Source organism: Larus michahellis, chromosome 3 (assembly GCF_964199755.1).
Source record: "Larus michahellis chromosome 3, bLarMic1.1, whole genome shotgun sequence".
NCBI classification, from domain to species: Eukaryota; Metazoa; Chordata; class Aves; order Charadriiformes; family Laridae; genus Larus; species Larus michahellis.
This window is the reverse complement of record NC_133898.1, coordinates 74,984,570-74,993,746: the sequence shown is the minus strand read 5'-3', so window position 1 is coordinate 74,993,746 and position 9,177 is coordinate 74,984,570. Positions and strand designations below refer to the sequence as shown.

Below are 9,177 nucleotides of genomic sequence, written 5' to 3'. Positions count from 1 at the left end.
GCTGTGCTTGGAGAGGGTATGGTGGGCATGTAAACTCTTTAGAGCTATCTGCTCAGGCTGATCTCAAATGTATCTGAATTAACGCGTGTTCTGTACAGACTGTGACTGTGAGGAAGTACTGGAAAGTTTCAATGTTGAAAGCTGATGATTCCCTCTGTGTTGGATGTGTTTCTCGGTTGCATTTCACGTGGGTTTGTTCATGAAAAAATGCCTCTGTTACCAGTATCTGTTCTCCAAGGGCAAGCAAGCAAAGCTGTGGGTGGATAGCATAAGGGCAACTGCAGCTGATAGGACAGCTGAGCTTCCTCCAATTTGCCAGATGGGTTTTGTTCAATTCAGTCGTGTACTTTGAACAACTGTCTCTCTTCTCCTACTGGTTGGCTTCTGTGAGTCCTATGACTTCTGTTGAAGCTTAATACCTACAAGACATGCTGGAAACACTATAAAAATTACCTAGTTGTATTCTTCCATTAAGGACTTCTTTATTGATGAACTTCAGGGAGAGCTGAACCACGTGGCGGATTAATAGCTACAGAACTCTAGAAAGAGTGGCATGCTGTGGTGGGCTGTTGGGCGTCTTGCTTCCTAGATTTCCTTTGTGTGTGTGTGTCTGTAGATGTTATTTAGTGAGTATGAACAAATAAATGCCTCCAAATGTCTAAATAGCAAGCTATGATCCAGACATACTGTTTTGTAATCTGGTCTTCAGTTGAAGTCAAGAGTTGGATGACATCAGCCAAGGAGGTTGTTTTTGTCTCAGCCAGAGGGATATATCCACCAGGGTTACGTTTAGCAGGGTATATCCTCCAAGGTACACCCTGTTATATAAGTTAGCATTCTCTCCTTCTCCTGTGTGTAACTGTACTCGTGCAAGCGTGAGCATAACTGGCCAAGAAAGACCCAGGAATATGTTTGACTGCGTCATATTGTAACTCAGACATAAACTGAGGAGAGAGCTTCTAGGAATGTTACGCTGTAAAAAACATGAGATAAATCACATGAACAGCTTAGATGGCACCTGGGTGTAAGGGGAAATAGAAGATGACCATGATACTTTTTTTCAGATTTCTACTTTATTCCTTCATGGATCTAGGAATGTTACAAAGGTTAATTATTCTTTCCTGACAGAAGCTTTTTTGAGGAATCATAGATAAAGCCAAAGAGGCATGACCTGATAAAGTTGCTGACTCCTGTAGACAAGATTTCAGTTTTGCTTTTCATACGGTATTTTGTGGCCCCATCTTGAATGAAAGATTAGGGGGAATATTAGTAAGGCCACATTGGACAGAAAGACAAATTACACCACCTAGTGGAGTAAAAAGCTTTGCATTTATCTACAATTAAACTTGAGGCATGTAAAGATGAAGTGTCATTTCTCAAAATAGTGTAGGATTTAACTTCTAGTTTTCGAAGGTAAGTAGTTTTTGAAGGAAGTACTGCTACTTCTTTGTAGCAGTTCTGCCATGTAGCACATTTTCTTTGGGTATTAAATGGTTGCTGGCTTCTAGAAGCCATGTCACTTGATGGATCCTGAACCCTGTGGTAGGTGAGGTCTCAGCCCACGTCCAGGGAAGAACTGGAGCCTAGGGGAAGGGATCCTCAGAATCCAGCTCAGCTAGCCAGCAGGAAAGGGATGCGACACCAAAGATCTATCCCTAAGCAGGCTGGTGTCTCCTTCCAGTTAGTTTTTGTGCTTTAATTCTCTCCTGGAGTTAACTGTCTGAGCTTATGTACTGTGCAGATATTGCAGCCTAATAGGAGTGCCTTCTTTAACAGGAGAGTTGGTGCTGAGGAGTTGATGTGACTGCTGCACATTTCATTAGCAGTTGGAGGACATTAGATGTACCCTTGAAGTGCAGCTGCCCAACTGCCTTGCATCTGAAAGAGCACTCTTCAAGAGCACTCTGCGACATGAACAGAAGCACAGTAAGTGGGGACAATCATTAAACTCTGTTTGTTCAAAGGTGTGCTCCTGATGCGAACTAAAGCAAATGTGCATCCAGAGGCCACCGTTAATTGCTTTAGATTGGGGCATTCAGTAGTGTCTTGATGTGATCTCATCACTTCTATTGTTTTTCACTTGCCAGCCTGAAGAAATTGAAATGACTGGAGGAGATGGGTGGTGAGTGAACATATTGTTAGTAAAATTGAAGTGATGAACTTAAGTTGTCTAAAGACAGAAATAAGTGACCAAGTACATGTAGTCCCTTGTGGTCCATTTCCTGTGTGGACAAATGATGAGCACATAGCATCTTCAAGGATAAGGATCTAGTTTAACACTGTCTTGTAAGTTCCCCCTGTGGAAACAGGAATCTCAAGAGGGTGAGTTGTCACATCGGTCTAACAATAAAACCTTTTGGAAGTCCCTCTCGTGCCCAGTCAAGAGGGCCTATGACAACGCCAATGAAGAAAGGGACTGCTGTAACTGTTTAAACTAGATCAGTTGCTTTCCTTCCTTATTTTCCAAAAGCTGAAGACTAGCTTTTATCTGCTTACCACTGTCATCTGTCAGCCCCAGCTTTCTTGTTCTGCTGGAGGAACATCCTACGTAGGAATTCTACCAGTTTTGTTATTTGCTGGTCTGCAAAGAACCTAGTGTAAAATGAATGTTGTTTTCATACAGTGTGTGAAATATCACAGCTGCAGAAATTCAAAGAAAACACTGAGATAAAAAATAATCAAAATGTTAACCATCTTAATGGTTACGCTTAATTAGTTTCTGAAGGTTGTGGGAATGGCAAAGGCCAGTGTGCCTCTGAACACCGTACCTGTGAAAGGTATCAGGAGAATGGTCTTAAGTAGGATGGAATATGCAGATGGAACATGGATGACTGAAATCGTAACAAGGGAATCACTTAAAACCAAAAATGTAGAAAGCAAAACCAATGGAAACACTTCCAGGCAAACCCCTGCCATGGACACTTAGTGAAGCAGTGTAAAGAGCACAGATGTGCTTACAGATGTGGCCAAATTAGAGCTTTTCAAGTGCAACTTATGTTGCCGTCAGTGGTAGAGCTATATTGAAAGACTGTAAAATTGCCTCTATTACCTGCATTTGTATCAAGTTGTGATCTGAATCTACCTGTCAAATGTGTTACAGCTGATGACTGAAATGTTCCTCCATCATGTCTTCCAGCTTGCATCGGGTAAGAAAATTTGATGCTTTGTTCTTGTATAAACTCTTTGTTGGATTTTAAAGCAACCACTTGGGCATCAGCAATAACTAAGCTGGAGAAGTTTCAAATGTGCAGCTGGGCAAAAAAACTTTTTCCCATCCTGAAAAGCATCCTGAGATTTCAATATTTCCCACTGGAATAAAACCAAGACCTTGTTGAGGTTTTAGGCAGGGAGATATGCAAAGTGGGGCTTTGCACCTGAGCCTGCCACCTTCCCCCTCAAGCACTTGCTCTGCGTCTGTCTGACTATGCTTTCTCCTTCTACCCTGGAACTGAACAACTTTCTAAATTAAAATTTTCATTGGAACTGTTACATTTATATAAAAAAATCTGGTATTGACACAGCATTTTCCACTGAAAACTGTTAAGCAATTCTCAAGAACCTCTCCCACATGCTATAAAGTTTGACGCCTTGCCTGTCCAGCACAGTACATGCCAGTGGATACACTGCAGCAGCTTTTATTGTCGTATATAATCAATGATTTTTGACGGTTTGTGTGGGCCAGATGACCAGCTGGTAAAAACTGACTTTGGAGCAGTGAAATTAGTGAAGCGATGAATTAATTAATAAAGTAACGAATAATCCTACTTGAGATTCAGGAAAGGGTTTTCAAAAATACCCAACGGATATTTCTGCGTGACAAAATGCAGTCCCACCTGGAACTGAACAAGCAGACTGAGGTCACAGTAGTAGAGTAGCTGTATTAGTATACTGCTTTTCCTAGAATAGTTCCCCCTGCAGCCCAGAGTGATGTGATAACGCAGCTATCCTGCTTCCCCTTCCAAGCTACCCTGGATGTTTGCCTGTATAGAGTTGATTTATGGCACGAAAATGCATGCTGACAGACTTAAGCATACAAACCCAAAGGAATTGTGCTCACAGGTCTTCTGGTTTGATGTTTGTTGACTATAGATGGGCAACCCTTATACGGTGTTTCTAGGGAGGTGGGGCACTCTACATCTTGCGGATTTTGGAGTTTACAAGACAATTTAAAAATGACTGAGGCTCCTAAAGGATGCTGAAGGATTTCTCTAGGCTCTTATATAAGCACAGAACCCAAGATCTACAGCGTTCAGTCTAGCAGGATCCTCCTTCAAGTGGGGGTGGTGATAAAAGCCTGTAGTTGTGTCGCTGAAAATAACATGCAGAAAGACTCTTCCAGATGGGTTGGGTACCTTATAACTCTTGCATGCTGCTCTGGCTTTTTTATGCCTTATAAAATGGGGAAGCATCTCTTTTTAGCCACTTCGAAAAGCCTTCCCTGGCCAACTTCTCATTCCTATTTTGTTGGACGTTTCAGGCGGAACTTGTCCCATATATTAGAATATTTTACACCTACGAAAACTGCCATCTGCCACAAAGCATTTTTAAACCAGTTGAAACTTGAGACTTTGGTAAAATATCCCACTAAAAGATTCTGGTGTTGTTGCAGCTGATTGCAATGAAGCGTGCATTTTACCTAGCCTTAATTGAGTCACTGCAAAGAACGTTTAACTTAGTCTCACAGGAGGGGATATTTGATGTTGTTTTTACATCAACCTAGCTGAAACCTTCCAACATTTCTAACAGACTTTGTTGATAGCTAACAAGACATGTTTCAAGCTGTCCGTTCTTAACAAAGTCTCCTCGTTTGGTTTTTGGTTAGGGTTTGTTTTTTTTTAAATCTAATTGAAAGTATTTATACAGAGCTTGAAATTCTAGACAGGCACAGGATTTCGCTCAGAATAATTGCCAGTGTACAATGGAGGATTTTTCTATAGTATTTTTTGTGTTTCTCCCCTCCTTCAATCCCCCTGCGCCCAAAGCAAATTTCTGCTAAGCAGTGTGAAAAAACCATAGCAACTATCTTGTGACAGAGCTGAGGAGGTTTTGTTCTGCAGCGAACCCATTAATCACTTATATTGCCCCCAGCCCCCAGTCCCATCCAATGCGATTCTGGGAATTTTCTGCTGAAAACTCTTGCTAAAACTCTTGTATGGGTGAAGCACTCTGCTGAGAGTGACCCACGAAGGAAGCGGAGTGTGTTATTTGTAGTGTGTGTGGCCGCGTGAGGCTCTAGAGCTGGATGAAGGTATTCATATTAACCAGGAGATGGGAGTTTTCTCTTCGGTCCCATCCTGGGAAGGAGGAGCGGGAGCTGGGAGTTTGCCTGTGGAGTGGATTGGAGGCTGGCAGAGCAGCAGGGGAGAGCAGATCAGGTTTAGTGGGCTCATTAGGGCACGCATCCAGGTGGTTTTCCATTGGGTGTGGGCGCTGGTGCTGGAGACCTGCTGGTTGCTCAGTAGGTACCTCAGCACTTTGCAGTAACGCAAGGTCCCTGCTCTCAGCATCTCGCTGGGTGGCCACCACCCCTCTCCTCAGCCCTTCTCTCTACTCAGGATTTGTAAGTTACCCCTCTAAGACCCAATGTTTTTCCCATCACCAAATCATATTTCCTCTTTTCTTTATTTGCTAAATGTCAGCTATTACTTGGTGGGTTTTGCGTAGCATCAGTTCAAATCAAGTTTGCAGTGGAGTCCATCATTCAGAATATGCCAGCAATTAAGCTTTGACCCATCAAAACAGTCAAAAAGTTCCCATTCACTGCATTTTCTTACTCACTTAGTCCGCAAGACCTCCCAGCTGCAGCAGAAATCCAGCCCACCAGCATCTGTATTCTGGAATTTATTAGCTGCCTATGACACAAACAGTGCCTCAAATAATTTTTGGAACTTAAGAGTCCGGAAAAATTAGTATTTAGGAAATCCGAATGTAGCTCTTCCTGTATCCTGATTGTCAGTATTTACCCGAGATACACAAACAATAAACACCTTAGAACACAAAGTATTTCTAAACCCTAATTGTATTTTCTATTTTCACATAATTATACAGAAGAGCAATTGCTGTGTGATCAGCTGGGTAGAGGCAAAAGTGGGTGGTTGTGCATGGAAGAGGGGTGGCCCTCAGCTCCCCCTGTCTTCTGGAGTGCCGTTTGGATGGAAAATAGGATCCTGTCTTACCTAATGATTTATGTGAAAACATGTCAGTGCTTCTCAATGCCTCCGAGGGGATGTTTTCCCACAGCCATTTGCATATCTGCCCCAGTGCTGTCTTCACATCTTTACACCAGGCTGTGTTTTGCCGCCACTTCTCTTCATGGGACAAAGATGGTATTAACAGCCAGGGCCTCATAGTGTGTCGTTTCCTTTGCAGATATGTTGATTCCCTTTTGAGGCCCCTCACCACATTCAGGGGCTCTTTGCCTTCCTTTCCCTCCCAAAGGAGGGCTAAGGCTATTTGAGAGAGACCCTGCCCCTTCGCCTCTGAGCTGGGGTAAGTCATATCATCACCAGGGGAGGTGAAAATCTCTTGCTTCAGCTGCAGTTAGATGACTGCTATTATACCGCTGCTAAACAAAACCTCATGATAGGTTTTTTTGGGCTATGTCTCTGAACCCCCTCTTCTTAAGTTTGTTTTCAAGTGATAAATTTTTCTAATACTTTGTATGACTGTAAGCAGGGTGACAGATCAGTGTCCTATCCTTAAATTGCCAAAGGTTTATCTCCGTGCAGTGTATTGCATGTTCAGCTTGAAGAATAATCTCCACGCATTGTCTTTGTTTAGGCATAAAAACCGCCTCTCCACTTATGCCAGCATGAGGATTGTTTAGTGTCTTTTTAGAAATCCAACTTCAGGAATCTTGTTTTGTTCACATGTGTGAGCGATGAGAGTGTACTCTTGAAGACATAGTTCCTGGAAAAGAAAGCAAGGTGTGGTGAAAAATGTGAATTAAGTGGCGCTAATTGGCTAGGTTAACACCTAGGTTGGCCTGCTTAGAATTTGGTGCAACTCCAGTGAGGTCACTGTGAAGTCTGCACCTACATCATTTAACCCAGGGTGTGAGAAAGCAAATGACACATAGACCGCAAACTATGTTTTCCATTCATTTGTTAGGGTGAAAAAAAAGCCTTCGCTTATATGCCAAATGTAGAACTAGAACTAGCGATTGTATTTTAAACTTTCTTTCTGTAACTAGACAGGTCCTATACTTGTTAAATTCATTGCTTCATTCAGTGCCTGTCATTGTGGTTTTCAGCGTCTGGCCAACTTTTGTTTCAAGAATGTCCTCTAATTTTTGTCTATCCAAACTTAGTGAGACTTTGTCACCCACTGGTATGCAAAATTATAAACGACTTGAATTTAGTGGTTAGGGAATAGATTCTAAACTTTATATATACTATATGCAATGCATGTAAAATGATGAAAAAATTCCTTCTCTTTTCCATTGCAGGGCTCCGGGTGCTCAGAATCAGTAAGAATTTCAGTTTCCCTGTACAGCTGTTACTAATTACCTGATCTCACTTTTTTACTCTCGCTCGCTCTATTCTGCCTTCAGTCCCTCTCCCGGTTATGAATTACTAGCGTTATGAAGAAGGCACACTCTTCGTTATGTTGAATGTTGTAAAATATTCACTAGAATCATCTAAGAATTTGTCCTGCTGCTGGCAGAAAGCAGCTCTATAAACAATGTGCTCCTTTGTTTGCCTGAAGCATAGTAACAAATGGATTATGTGTAACAGCCATCTATAGGGCTTTTATTTCATCTCCATTCAGGCTCTGCGTGTTTTGCACTGCTTTTAATGAGGCTGCCTGAACTGTGGTAACCCCGCAGTACATTTGTAAGCAAGAGATATTAGATGAATCAACCCCTTCCAGGACTGCATTATGAGGTGATCTGCTTTCATTACAGGATTTATTTTATAGGTGGTGGACCTCAGCGAGAGGACACTGCAGGCACAATCAGCACTGATCTGCTCTGTAAGGCCAAGTTCAGGGTCTGCGTGAATGTGAATCTCCTTTCCCACAGTCAAATCTCCTTTCGTTGCGTGGCGTGAAACACAACCTTTTTTGTGCATGACCTCTCCTTTGCTCCCCTTCTGCTTGAGACTCATACTGGAATGATTGATAGTCCTTTATAAAATACTCCATAAAGAACTATTTTACTTCCCCATCAGCATGAAAGCTTGGGTCCCCACACACAAAACAAGTACAAAACCCAGCATCTCGCAGCAGAATGAAAAGCCTCTTCTTCCTTCTGCCTTTCTGAAGTGTGAAGGTTTCCTCTCTGGAACTGGAAATGTTTATTTCCTGGCAACAGAAAACATTGTTGTCAAAAACAACCGAACACATATTCATGTAAGTACAGATAGATGCCTTCTTTTTTCTCTGGAGGCCTATGAAGGTTTTACTTTTTTCTCTTTTTTTTTTTTTTTAACATTGTTTACAAATTTTACCAGAGCAAACCAGGATTCACAAGTGGCATAGTGCCCTATTTAAGTTTTTTGCAGTTTCTTTGAACATAATGTGTTCTTGAGATCTTCTGTTTGTTCTGCTGCTCTTCAGTCACTAACAGAATCAAAACTGGGTAGTTTTTGCATAGGAAATATTGTTACAATACAGGAGACAATTGTAAGCACGGTAATAAAGTGGCAGCTCACAGGCCTCATCTTCCTCCTCTCTGGACACGTTTTCTGTATGTTGCTTGAGTGTTTAGATGTTAAAAATTATAGCTCAAGCAATTCTTGACTTTGTAAATAGAGGACCCAGTGAAAAACTGTGGGTGGTGGAAGAAATACAAGAGATACCGTTGCTTTGGATAACCCCCAGAACAGGACTAGAGATTCAAGCCTTGGAGAAGTTGCTGTTAGGTTTTCAGATTTCATGACTGGAAGGTGGTTTTGGCAAAGAATTACCGGCATTAAGGTAAAATCAAATTGAACTGTGAGTTGCTGAATCTCCTTGAGAATCCTAACAGCACAGGGCTACAGGCAGCACCTTGTGCTAATTGTAGTCTTTGCAAGCTAGCAGTAATGAAGAGCAAAGCCCTGAAATTAAAAGTACCATGAACAAAAAGGGAGAGGCCTTGTAACATAGCTTGTTGTTACAGGAAAAGAAGAAGGTCTAATGATGAAGGCAAATTAATTAGAAAAGTAAATGGCTTGGGGGAAGACTTTCCAGTTT

At 41.9% G+C, this 9,177-nt stretch overlaps 1 long non-coding RNA gene across 1 annotated transcript; it reads left to right on the top strand.

The window, feature by feature from the left end:
- Positions 1-1,829: 1,829 nt before the first annotated feature.
- On the top strand, positions 1,830-3,229 carry LOC141741028 (uncharacterized). The gene is made up of 3 exons (XR_012586245.1): positions 1,830-1,926; positions 2,088-2,122; positions 3,101-3,229. It is a non-coding gene; the product is annotated as an uncharacterized LOC141741028 (long non-coding RNA).
- The last annotated feature ends 5,948 nt before the right edge of the window (positions 3,230-9,177 follow it).